The sequence below is a fragment of the Dromaius novaehollandiae genome, chromosome Z (genome assembly GCF_036370855.1).
Source record: "Dromaius novaehollandiae isolate bDroNov1 chromosome Z, bDroNov1.hap1, whole genome shotgun sequence".
Lineage (NCBI taxonomy): Eukaryota > Metazoa > Chordata > Aves > Casuariiformes > Dromaiidae > Dromaius > Dromaius novaehollandiae.
Window position 1 is genome coordinate 57,370,665 of NC_088132.1, and position 13,097 is coordinate 57,383,761.

At 40.5% G+C, this 13,097-nt stretch overlaps 2 long non-coding RNA genes across 2 annotated transcripts in view; both read right to left on the bottom strand.

The window, feature by feature from the left end:
• Positions 1 to 560: 560 nt before the first annotated feature.
• Positions 561 to 9,257, bottom strand: LOC112987074 (uncharacterized). The gene is made up of 3 exons (XR_003260191.2): positions 9,177 to 9,257; positions 7,858 to 7,920; positions 561 to 665 (listed from the first exon to the last, which is right to left on the bottom strand). It is a non-coding gene; the product is annotated as an uncharacterized LOC112987074 (long non-coding RNA).
• A 907-nt stretch (positions 9,258 to 10,164) lies between these two features.
• Positions 10,165 to 13,097, bottom strand: part of LOC135324987 (uncharacterized) — a 35,009-nt gene continuing 32,076 nt past the window's right edge. The window contains exons 4-5 of the long non-coding RNA XR_010386222.1: positions 10,738 to 10,888; positions 10,165 to 10,223 (exon numbers count right to left, since the gene is read on the bottom strand). This is a non-coding gene — a long non-coding RNA (uncharacterized LOC135324987). The remainder of the gene's footprint in view (positions 10,224 to 10,737; positions 10,889 to 13,097) is intronic.

Consider the following 13,097-nt stretch of genomic DNA (forward strand, 5'->3'; position numbering starts at 1 on the left):
TCTAACAACTGTATTCATTTTCTTGTCTAAAACAGTGATTTTTAACATGTGGACATGTATCCCTGTGGGCTTGAGACCACTTTTAAAGGATTTCTGAAACAGAATTAAGAAGAGCAAGTTTTCTGTTGTTAGCTTAATTTTACTATATAGGAGTCAACAAAGCAGGGATCTGCAACTTGGAAAAGACTGAAAACAATTGCTCTAACAGAATATATATATATATATATAATGCCAAAAACTTAAACAGAAAACAGCTAACTCTCATCAACAGATACCTGTATGTATTTCTTAATACAAAACAGGGATTCAGTAACTGTTGCGAATAAGTCTTTGCATTTTATTTTTTCAAGTGTTTTTTTGCTTGAAGACTAGTCACCTATTGGACAGTCACATATGTAGAATTAAACTCTTCTACCTTTTTACTCCAAAATTCAGAGTAAACATTGCTTTTAAAATTCATCTGCAGTTGTCCCTATGTACTTTGTTTTTATACGCTAATCCCTGTGTAGATGGAGAGGATGTGTCTGTACATCCTGGGACTTACTGTGGACATACACCACAGTGGTGGCATCAGCCCTCGCTGCTGTGCCAGTGTGGCCACGCGGTCCCGCTCGCCCCACAGGAAGCGTCTGTGCGAGGAGAGCAGCTGCTGCACCAGTGTGTTCCTGCAGTGGAGGAATACAAATGTCAGATCTTCATTTCTTTCAGTCACTCTTGAATTGTATTCTGTCTGAGGAAGGACAAAGAGTGTTTGTTGGGGAGACGGGTTGACTTTGACGGTTGACGGTTGACTTTGAACTTCTAAAGTTGTATCTGGAAACCAGGGGAATCTCTGAAGAGGGAGTACTTAGGGGTGTGAGAGGGACAGAGAGGCTGCTTGACAATCTAGTATGAATTTTTACATCCTTTTCTTCTCCACCTAATAGCAGGAGGCCCTTTCTGAGAAATATCAGACTGGGAGGACCCCCAGTCCCTCCCTTTGTACTGAAGGAGAACTGAACGCAGGCACAACTCTGGCAGATAGTTGTGTAACTTGCTCTTTTAAACCTCCAGTGAAGGGGAATACACCAGCATTGTATTTTTTTTTTAAAAAAAGCACTTTCCTTGATATCTAACCAGACTTTACATGAATGTAAATTAGTTACTTTTTTTTGTCCCTTGTCATTGTGTCAGTGAGTGTGGTTGATCACAGTCCCCTTATGTCCTAAGAGAGTGTTCCCATGTGCAGTGCTGTACGTTCAGTTTTCACTTGTCTACACTAAGCACCCCATTCTTTCATGCCGGCCTCAAAGATCATGTTTCCAGTCCTCACCCTTTATTGTTCTTCTCTAGACACTGCAACTTGTCAATATACTTTTTTAACTGCAGTACAAACTGGGCAAAATATATCACTGAGACCTCGCCAGTCCAAGTTATCATTACTTCTGTTAACACATTCTGGAAAGTTGAAACGAGAGAGATGCTGACTGGACATAAGGCAAAACCTTTTCATTCTGAAGACAGTCAAGCATTGGGACAGGTTGCCCAGAGAGGCTGTGCAGTCTCCATTCTTGGAGATCAGGCTGGATAAAGCCCTGAGGAACCTGGGCCTGACCTCACAGTCTGACCTTGCTTTGAGCAGGAAGCTGGACTAGAGACCTCCTGAGGTCAAACCTGAATTATCCTATGATTCTATGGAAGAATTGCTTCCCTGCCAGTAATGTACCATTGCTGACCCATATTCCATTTATGATGTGCTGTAATACTCAGATCCTTTCCTAAAGACTGCTACCCACCCTATTACTCCATATGTAAAAAGCGTGCATTTGATTTCTCCTTTCCAAATACAGTGCTTGTAATGTTTCTTTCCAAAATCAGTACAGTGAAATTTAGTTCAATTTGTCAAGATCTCTTTGAATTCCAATATTCATATTCCACGCCTGTATCTCCTCCCAGCTGATGTCACCCACAAATAAAATAAGCACACTCTCTACTGCATCATCTGAGTTAGCAATGAAAATATCAGGGAGAACAGGAGGGAAGGCAGCTCTCCCAGGAACGCTATTTGGAGTTCCTTCCCAGCTAGATAGCAGACTGTGGATAACCGCTCTCTGAGTGGAGTTTTTCTACCACTTATGCATACACCATGTTCAGATTTCATCCAGAACATGTTTACACAGTTGTTTATATAATTGTCAGACGAGACCTGTTTTGTGAGTCTTGCCAAAGTGAAAAAAACATCACTTCAGATGTTCCCTCTTTATGTGCTAGACAGCTAACCTGTCAAAGAAGAATTGGCTTGTCTAGTACCTGACAAATCCCTGCTGGGCTATTCTTGATCACTTGCTGTCTTGCAACCGATTGTATAAGAATTTATTCCAGTAATTGCCTGGGTAACAAAGCTAGGCTGATAGGTCCACAGCTCTCCACCTCCTTATTTTTCTTCCTGTTAAAAACTGGTGCTCTATTTGGAGCTCACCACATTCTCCATCCTTGAAGATAAATATTGACAGGTCAGAGGCTGCTTCAACCATTTTCTAAAGTAGACTGGAATGATTTTCAGCAGTCTAACTAACTTGAACACAACCAACTTCCTTAAATATTATTCAGTCCATCCTTTAATTACTCTGTTCCGATTCCTCATGTTAAAATTAACCATGATAATTTATCACAATTATCTGTTTCATGAAAACTGAAGAAAGTAGGCACTGAATACTTTGGTCTGTTCTGCATCTTTTGCCATAATTAGTCCCATAGCCTAACACTACCCTTTACACTAGACCATCCAGAGGGTAATTCATGCCTGATGTCCTGATAGTAATCTAAAAGGTCAAGGTCAGTGGAAGGATCACTCCCCGGTGTCCCAGAGTCATTCGCAGTTGTGTTTGCAATACTGTGTCTTGTAACAAATGCTGCTCCTCTTCCTCACCTGTTTTTTTCCTTTTAACATTGCTCCCAAAGAGCTCCTCTCTGCCATTTCCAAAGTTTGCTTTTTCTCAGGTCCACTGACCACTCTATTGCTACTATATTTTCCCCTTCTAAGAATCACTCACCAGTTTGTAAGAGCTTTTTCCCAAATTGCAGAGCAACTGCCTTCTGCACCGTGTTACTTGTGACACCTTTACAAGCCACTTGCTAAGTCAGCTGAGCAGGTGTAGCACAACAACAGAGGAATACTTCAGCCTGAGATCCTCTACAGAGTTTCCTGAGAAGCAGGAGTACCTTCACAGAAAAGGTCTGTAGGATCAGTGATCCAGTCTCAAAGGCTACAAACTGAATTCCAGTCTCAAACTCATCTTCATGTTCTATTCTCTTCAAATTACACACATCCTTTGACTTTTCCAAATATCAGTCTGAAATTTTTACCTGCCAAAATCAAACATTCAAGAGGATGAGCAAATGTAAATACGGAATAAAATGAAATTGATGGGTAAGTGACTCTGAACATGCCTTACTTTAAAATGCTATAATACATATAACTTTAATTCACAACTTTTTGTTTTTTAAGGACAAGCTCTTAATGAGGCTTTGAATAGAACCTTCTCACCTGGGAAAAGACTGATCTCCACACCTGCCAAGGAGGATTTTTCAGCTTTCTAAGAGCAGTGATCTACAAGCAGCTGCTCTGCTTTGGAGCACTTGTAATGAGGATCCCCAACCCTCAATTTATCTAGAAACAAGGGAATTAAAGTGTTTTTCCTTAAAATAAGACTCTTTCTGTAAAGGGGGCTACAGATGATCCATAGAGATATTTATTCTGTAGCCAATATTAATGGCAAGCCAAATAGAATTAAATGCTTTCTTGATTCCTAGGAGCAGGTAGAGGTTTACTATCTGTGTTTAACATTCTACTTGTTCAGAGAGAATAATATTAAGCACTCATGTATATTCCTGCAGGACTAGGAGCCCTATTTGGTTTAATTCTTTAAGTTATACTCATTGTACAAATAACAATTACATTATCCAGACAGAAAATTAATGATTCTGCAGCAAGATGTTATGTTAGCTGAGAAACGTTATTTTTTTGCATATTTATCAATCTGACTTTAATTCGTACTGTTACAAAATAGGCAGATTACTTCCATGAAAGATAATACTTTGATAAATTCCAGACAGGATCCAAAGCAATAAAGAGATGCTGCTGTGTAGAGCTGGCTGACAAAAATCTGCACAGAACTTTTTGTAACTGATAAATGCATTATTGTTGAAATCAAAATATTTAATGGTAAAAGTTTGATATTTTTGACAATTTTTGGACAGAAACTGTAGAGGTTTTTCTCCCCATTAGTGCTAAAATATCTTGGTAAGGTAAAAAAAGTGTTTTATTTTTCTAGAGTTGATTAACTTGTTTTTAATCAGTTGATATTTACTGTATATTATTGTTAGGCTATGTGATCAAAGGCTCATTTCCATTCACACAAAGGAGCCCAGAGCAACAACGCCAGGCGGGAGAACCCCAAAACGCAGGTGGAAAAGGGAGCCCCTGCCCTGGCTCTTCGCAGGGCTATCCCAGGAGAGCCACCAGCCCCGTGGGCCAGGGGTGACACCCATCAGAGCGAGGCAATGGGAGAGGCTCTTGAGAGCACCTTTCTGACTGAGCTGCGCTACTGCCTACATGGCTGTGAGACCTATTACGGGATGCAGGGAAGAGCATTTGGAGGTTGTACATAACTTATTCTGGGATGTTTAGGGGAGGAACCAAATGCGAGGAAAGGGAAGGATCAAGGTGATTTGGGGAGGAACAAGTGTGGGAAAACAGGGGATAGGGGATAAAAGTGGCCATTCGGGTGTAAACATGCTGCTGTTGCTGGTCAGTACACTTGCCTGGCCATGCCCTGCACCTGATTCACACAGTCTGTCCTGTCTTTGCATCAAATACTGTTTTTTAACTATTTTCATGGGTGAGGGCATCTCTATTCTGTGTGCACGTGTGCGCATGGAGGTCTAAGTGCTCACAACTGGAGCAAGGACTGTGGGTCACAGGGGCCCGTGTGCCTGTGGTGCCAGCAACCGGAGCAAGTGAGGGTGCCCAGGTCAGCGTGTGGTCGCTAGCGAACATCCAGCTGGACTAACTGGTGGGTAGGGTGAGCGGCCTGGGAGCCAGGGAGTGTGTGTCTCGGAGCGAGGCCCCTGGAGGGGCTGGCTACCAGAGGGACCAGTGTGGTCCAGGCCAACTACTGGAGATACCATAAGGTCTGGGGGTCAACTGAGAGACCCATTTTTGTGTGTGTGCGTGCACATGTGTGTGTGTTTCTCTGTGCGGTAGGCAACTGGAGACCAGAGGATCCAAGGGTGAGTTGCTAGGGGATCCATTGCCTGTTGGGGGTTATGGGGAATTGGGAATACACACTCAGCCTTGCTACTGGTTGGACCTGGGGCCATGGAGCTGTGGTGGCTTTGCCCCTGTCAGGCTACCAGATTCATCCTCTCTGTTATAGTGTTCTGACATTGTATGAATAGTGTTTTCATCTCATTGCAACTAAACAATTTGTAATTTGTTTATAATAATAAAATCTTTTATCAGTTTCAAAATAGTTTTTAACTGAGAGAGAATTTATCTTCTCATTCCAATTCATAAAAAAAGAATCTAACGTATGGAATTTTTAGTGGGGAAAATAATTCCTAATCACTTATATCTCTCAAAGGCTCTGGCAATTCCAGAAAATGTAAATAAATCACTAGAAATGTTGTATTTGTATATGCTTACCAGGAAATAAAAAATAACTGCCATAGACTGAACTGCACAAACAAGCCCATGGTACATTTATGAAGTACTCAAATCCTAGTATCTGATCATTTCAGAAGTCCCAGGATAATCTCAGGAGAATATCCTTATTTTACCTCAACCAGTTATGCTACAACTGAAATGCTGTTGTCCTAGTTTCACTACAATTAAGACTCATTAGTTGCAACTACAGTTTCCGCTCTTACAACACCCTTTGTGTACTATAATAAACGAGGAGCAGACTGTTCTGAGATTGCATTTCTATTGAATGCAGACAGCTAAACAGTGGAATTTAGAATATCCTACTGCTACTGCAGGAGCTGGCCAAGCAGGCCATCACAAACACAAATGGTGGTTCAGGATAAGAAGTGACTAATATCACATCCAGCTGGAATTGTAGGGCAAAATTCAGATAGGCAGAAGTGAGCCATCCAAACTGAAAGCAGACTGGGCCAGTAAGAAAAAATAGCTATTTTTTTTTCAGGGAAGATCTGGAGACTTCTAAAAAACTTTTGGAAAGATTGCCAAAAAAGTCCAACTTTTTTCTGCTTTCAGATTTAGATATTTTTTCTAAGGATATTCTAAAATAAATGCACGGGTAAAACACTAGCTAAAAATTTTAATTTACCATTCAATACTTCATCTAGAGCTCATTTGAAAGTCACAGTGGCCAGTCTAAAGAAAGAGATTCCAGAAATTAACCATCAGTTTCTTATTGAAAATAAAATATGTTACAAAACAGATCTCTACCACCTTTTAAGTGACATACGCATACTCTGTCATGTGCTTAAATTGGAAAGTTTGCTGTTGACCAAAATTAATCCTCAAATTAAAAAAAAATGTAAATATTAATACAAAATATTAATCTTGCTTAACTCCATGTCCAAACATCATAAGGCCAATATTATGTTAATTAATAGTTATGTATAGAACATAATAGTAAAATTATCTTTAACAGCAGAAACTGAGATCTAAGCTGCACTGTTCAAATACTTACTTATGATTAAATTTGACATAAAGCCTGTCCATATTTTTTGTTGATTTCAGTACTTGCTTGACCAGTCCTGACTTTTGTTGGGCTTCCAAGAAATAGTCAGAAGTTTTAGGATATAGCAATGCCTGTAGTGTGATAATCCTAACTGAAAGGAAGACACATCATGTCTCTCCCTCTCTCTCCTCAAAGCTATCAGTATTTCAGGTTGCTGAAGTTCATATTTGTGAAGTACTTCTCACACTGAAGGAAAGAATGTTACAGGATGGTGTACATAAACTGAGGGTTTGGAAGAGAGAGATTTGGGTCCCCATTCCAATATACACTTTTTGTGTGATGTGAAGTCAGATACATAGGTGGGTATTCAAACCATCTCACTTTACACATTAACTTAAGCACATGAAAAGAAGCTCAAACTTGCCATTGTCAATGGACCTTCCAGAAAATAGCCCCATTAAATTGTGTAAACACAGCCCAGTGCTCTTTCGAGGAGGAATCATCTCATCTAACCCTATGTGTTTACTGTGTAGAGGTCTATATCCAAATGACTTTCCCTGTGCTCCTCTTACAGTCAGTAGAGAACAGCTATTTCTGCTTTAGGATGAAATGCCCACTTCTCTGCACTGATTGTAATGGAAGCCAGAAGTGATTAGCACAGAAGTGAATGCCTACAGACTTCCCCATGATATTTAGAATAATCACAATTCACTTTCTGATACATGATTTTCAGAAATCAATCTGTCTAAACTGTATAAAGCAGGAAGAAGTAACAAAAATCCTTCAAGAGCATTCCTTTCCTTGTTAAAAAAACAGTGATAATCATAACAGTATGTTCCCATATGACTGTCACTCTTTTTTAATTGTACTTCTCTTTCAGGAAAGTATCTTTCACACCACATCTTTTTGGCAGGCTCTTAGGGCATAAACAGCGGAAAAGGATGTGCGTGAGCAAAACAACATGAGAGGAAGACAGACAAGCAGAAAGTCCTGGTCAGGGCAGGAGAATTTTGCCCTTGCAAGTAGCATCATCTGTGAGAAGGAACTACACATGGATTTTTTTATACCTGGTATCTAGAAGCTACAGAAAATAAACTGGAGAACAATATTTTTCATATTACTGTAAAGTATTCTGAAGAAAAGTTAATAAAAATATTTTCCTCACTAATGTCATTGAAGTCAGCCGGGCACCACCTCAATTATGAAGGTCTAGGAGGCAGGTCATCATCTGCAAACAAACAGCTGCTCATAGAAACAGATATCTCAGTGCCTTTTAGAGTACCTAGTACACCTTAAAATACCTGAATGTAAGGCTTAGCAAATAGTATCAGAATATCTAAAACAAACAGTTTTCATATGCTGGAGTTTTTTTGTTGTATTTCTATGTTTTTAATGTAAGAAAACATTTGATCTGTCCATCCAAAGGAGGTTGCGGCAGACTAAGAGGCTAGCAAATTCTGGTACACATAAAACCTACTTTGGAAGGACTCACTGTACTGGGGTTCATAGGATATCTGTTTTAAGGTGGGCTCTTTTTGGTTCTTATTTGGCCTTTTAAATCTGAGCCTGAACCTGTGCTACAATCTATATTCCCAGGTCCTTCCTCCTCTCTTGTCAGGCGAACTTCCCCAGACACATTTTACTGGTCCCTCTCTCTTCTAAGTCAGAAGCATCAAATCTACCCATGTTTCTTCATCGTTACGCTGGTACTTACTTTCCTCTCTCCTGCTTGCTTCTGCTCAGACCGTTGCTCTCCTCCTACTTCTACCCCTAAAGCAGTCTAGCTGGCAGAGAAGGAAGGATCCTGCCGTCTGTGCAATGTAAATCTGACCAGTTTCAATACTGCAACTGCTAATCAACATTTTGTAAAGAGAACGATAGCCCATTAAGGCCCTCTACACCAAAACCAAAATAAATACACAGTGAATTGTGAACACCCTCCAGAATTATATAAGTCACTTTACACTATACATAAATAATAATGTAGGGAGGGAGAGAGAAATTAAAAACACGACAGAAAGACATTTTCTTTCCATCTTCATTGAAATATTTTTTCACATTCAATTTCACATTTCAATTTCCTGCTGATTTTTCCTTACCAGTCCCCAACAGTGCTGTGGGCACTGACCTGTTCAGAAAACATTTCATATTTCTTATTTGGCAGCCTTGCGGCTTCAGATTCTGTGGGGTGTTCATCAGGCAGAAAGGGCTGCCCTCTGTAGATGTTTATACCACTAGCATTACCTATGTACTTGGGCATGTGTTACACAGCACCTTACTCTGGGACTGCCTTTCATTATTCAAGAGGTAACAGCCAGCTTGTTTGCCAGTTGTCACTGAGACAATCTCTTTTTACACTAGTCTAAAAAGCAATCACCCTCCACCCCAGTCTATTGACTGGGGACAGAACTAAACTCTAGGAAGATGTCTCATCTACGTAAATGCCCACTTCCCTTAGATGAACTACTTTTGCTTATTACCTACCAGAACAACCGGTCTTTCCGAACAAGGTAGCTTCAACTCATTCTCCTTTCCTTCCTCCATCCCCCAGCTCAAAGCAAGCACGTCATACCCTGCAAGAGAATTCATGAAGCTGAGAGCATTCAGATCTCTTAATAGCCAGTGTCACTCATCACATCCTTCTTCTTGCCCATTATCTAGGAATCGTTAATGTACTTTTCTCCATGCACCATCACTCACACTGAAAGGCCTTTAATTGAGAAGAGACCATCTCAGTGGCTGCTAACGCAAAACGATGGGAGAGGCTACCAAACACAGGCAACACACTGTAGCACTCTTAACTCCCTGAATATCTTAATGTATGTTGAGGTGACTAGTGTCCTATTTCAGGCTTCTCTAAGCCCAGCCTGGATGCACAGCCATCAAGATGCTCAGGCAGCAGAACGACAAATGCCGCACGGGAAGAATCGCAGAGCACACAGTCAAAGGGCCCGTTCTAGCATCTGGGTACCAGGGACACAGAGGCCACACAGGTCAGTGTCTGCTACTTAACTGCTCTGCAGCCAGGCACCTGCTGGAATTTCTCTCGTATTCAATAAATACGTTTATTTACTTACTGACTATATATTTAGACTCCTCAGTAAAGACTAATCATTTTAGAAAGACTTTTGGCATAGCAACATGGTATTTTCCTTTAAAATCTTTCTTTTAGTTTAACCTAAAATGAAAAGGAGCTGTAATAACAGCTGTCTGAATTCTGTGTTCATCACACTATGCATCTGCATACTGTAAAGCGTGACAGATCATTTTCCATCACCAGTGGAATGTGAAGGGTTTTGTTTTATTAAACAATCTATTCTTCACTCCACAAGCCATGGCTTATTAGCAGAAGCAAGTGTAGCACATATGATTGTCAGCGCTGAAAGCATTAGTTGAAATTGGATTGACCCTGGGTTTAGTTTTAACCAATTTTAACAAAGATAAATAGCTTGAGCTTGCCTTGGGGGGAAAAAAAAACAGAAGGATGACACTGACTGGAATGTTCTTCTGCTGAAGCCATTTCCCGCTTTCCTGAAAGAAAACAAAAGAAGGGTCTGTTTAAAGTCCCTTATCTGTTCCAAATAATATAATGTTTTGTGGGAAAGACATGAGAGAAGAGAATGGAGGCAAAAGCGCTCTGGGACAGGTCAGACTGAGATTCATAGAATAAGAAGAATAACAAAAAGAAAGAAAACACAGTGTGAGAGTATGAGGTTCAAACTCAGAGGTACAAGCTGAGATCCCAAATGAGCTAGTATTCATCTACCACTAATGAATGATTCATGGTAAAAGGTTAGGCTGGGAGTTACATACTCTTCTCTTGCGTGTTTTAGAAGAAGCAAAAAGCTGACAGTGTTTTTAACGATAGACTCTTTAGGGTACAGAAGGACTTCCTTTTTTTTCAAGGTATTGAGAAAAAAGTTTAGGGCACGTACAAATACCTATCAATTCCCTGCAAAGCCCAAATCCAGATCTGTGTGACTTAATATCTGAAACACAGCCCACTTGGAGAGGAAAGCTAACAAAGCCAAACATCTTGTCCTACCTCTGCAACCAGCTGCTTTATCCTGAGTCTGGATTTCATCAGTAAAGAAAAAGATTCAGTCATGTCACAGCATTAAAAAGTCCAGTGGGTAATGTAAGGAATGGTCTTCGACTCAGAGGTAGGGTGAAATTAATTTGAAAGAATAAGATAACTGCAAAAGAAAAGACTATCAAACATCAGATTACTAGCAGGAAAAGTACCCTTTAGCAGAAAGCAAAGTGTGTATTTAGATAGCACTCAGTTAAGGCAGTATAAATAGAAATGGTGTAATGCAACACTGGACAGGAGGAATATAAGCGACTCTAGATTTCAATAGCAAAATCTTCCAATTTGCTAAGTGTAACACTTCCAATTGTATTATGCAAATTATCCCCACACATTTAATAATTAACTGGCTTTTTTGCCAATTTTCAATAGGTTTGCCTACATTGTAATTTATATTTATAACAGTGTAGTGAATTAAAGCTTGCAAGAGACTTTATCTAAAAAAGTGGCTACCTAGATTATGCCATCTACGTTTGTGTCTGTTCAAATGAGAAAACACTGATGTTCCTTAAGAAAAACTCTTACTGAGATTCAAGACTGGCTTTTGTTTTTCATTGGCATGTCCAGGCAACAGTTTGAAAATATGGAGAAAACACATATCATGACTGTATATATGGCAAGAAATAAGATGTATTTCCTTTATTAACACCCTAAATCAGGTAACATTATTACCCTAACAGGTAACATTGCATACTCTCCAATTTATCTTCAGCCAAGACTCCTACAAAGTACATAAAGTTGTAACCTTGCCTCCCCTGCAGTTTGCAAGTGGCAAACAGTACCTGTGAAGTAGTTTTGCCATTTGACTTGATTAATACACTAAAGTCTTAGCTTAAAATGAACCTGTTGTTGCTGTAATTGAAAGCTACTAACAGAAGAAATGTGCCCTGTAATCTGGATGTTAGGTGGTCTGACAGTGCAATGTATTGACTACAGAACTGTGTTAAGCTATGAGATGACCAGCACATAATAGGGAGCAATGCAAGAATAGTAAGTAGCATGGGAAAGTATACTTTCCCAGTATACCGGAAAAATCCTGGGAGAGCTGTGTGAGGTTACATCAACTGTTCTTTTTTCTTTTTTCCCCCCTAGAAAAATCAGCCTCCTGATCAAGGCTTTAAAGAAAGTGTACAAGTTAGTTTAGCTTGCATTCCAGGTTACTAGCCCAAAGGGTTTCAGTCAGCCATCTGAGGCACCGGGGTGTGCCTCGGTGGCAAATAAGGTATGTCCGCAACTTTTATGCTGTTACAGCTGCCCTATGGATGTGTCACATCTGGTTTAAAGTTACTTGGGGTACACTGGAAAAAACCATGCACGGGTGGTGTGGAAATATTACTGATGCAAGGAAATACCTTAGCCAAAGCAGAAGAAGTTTGTTTACCATCGATTTGAATGACAACAAACTTGAAAAGCAAAGCAACTCTCTCCTGTGTCTGATGATGAGGCATTTCCAGGAGATGGTGCTGTTTTCAAGCCTTTTGCAGCTTCTCAAGGAAAAGGCTCAGAGGACTGCCTGCCTTTCCCTGGTAACTTCCAGGTTTGAATCATTTATAATTAAAATAGTCACCAATTTGATTGGTTTTCTGAGTGGCAAGACTGCAAGTCGAAGTGCCTACACCCTGATCTCCTCTGAAGAGATGCTGGGAGGAGCCTGGAGATGCCCTGTGCCATCAGCCTGTTGTACAAGTGCCTGCTTGGGGGAAGGAAACTTCACCCACTCAGATGAACTGAATCACTTCTGAGCCTTCACCAGAAAAGGGAGAGTTAAGGGAATAAGCCTCAGGTTTTTTGTTCTTTGTTTTTCTTCCCCAGAATCAAACCCTTGTGCTTTAGCCTTAAACAAAAACTTTAAGCCCTTATCCACAATGGCACTTGGACACTCAGTGTCACAGCACCCAACCTGTAAGTCCTCACCCCTGTAGAGAAATCCTGGGCTCCCCGTTCAGCTCTCAATTAAATGCCTGTGAGAATTAAAGTCTTCTGAATGGAAAGCACAACAGGCAGCCTGCTGTGCAGGGAGCCACCGAAAATAACCTGAAAGGTGATACCATATGAAAGAGTGTGTCTCAAAACCTTGTCCATACTGAGCCTTCAGTGCCTTATGCTGTGCTACTGGTTACTCCTGTGCTTCAAACACAGCTCCTGGAGAATGTGATGCACTTCCTTTTGGTACCAAATAGTCACAGCTCAGATCCAGGCTGCAGAAGACCTGAATCCTGTCCTCACTTCCGCCTGAGAACACTAAAACACACAGCTCTCTAAAAAGTGCCCTAGACACCTAGCTACAGGCTATTTTTCAGGATAGAAGTTGCTTT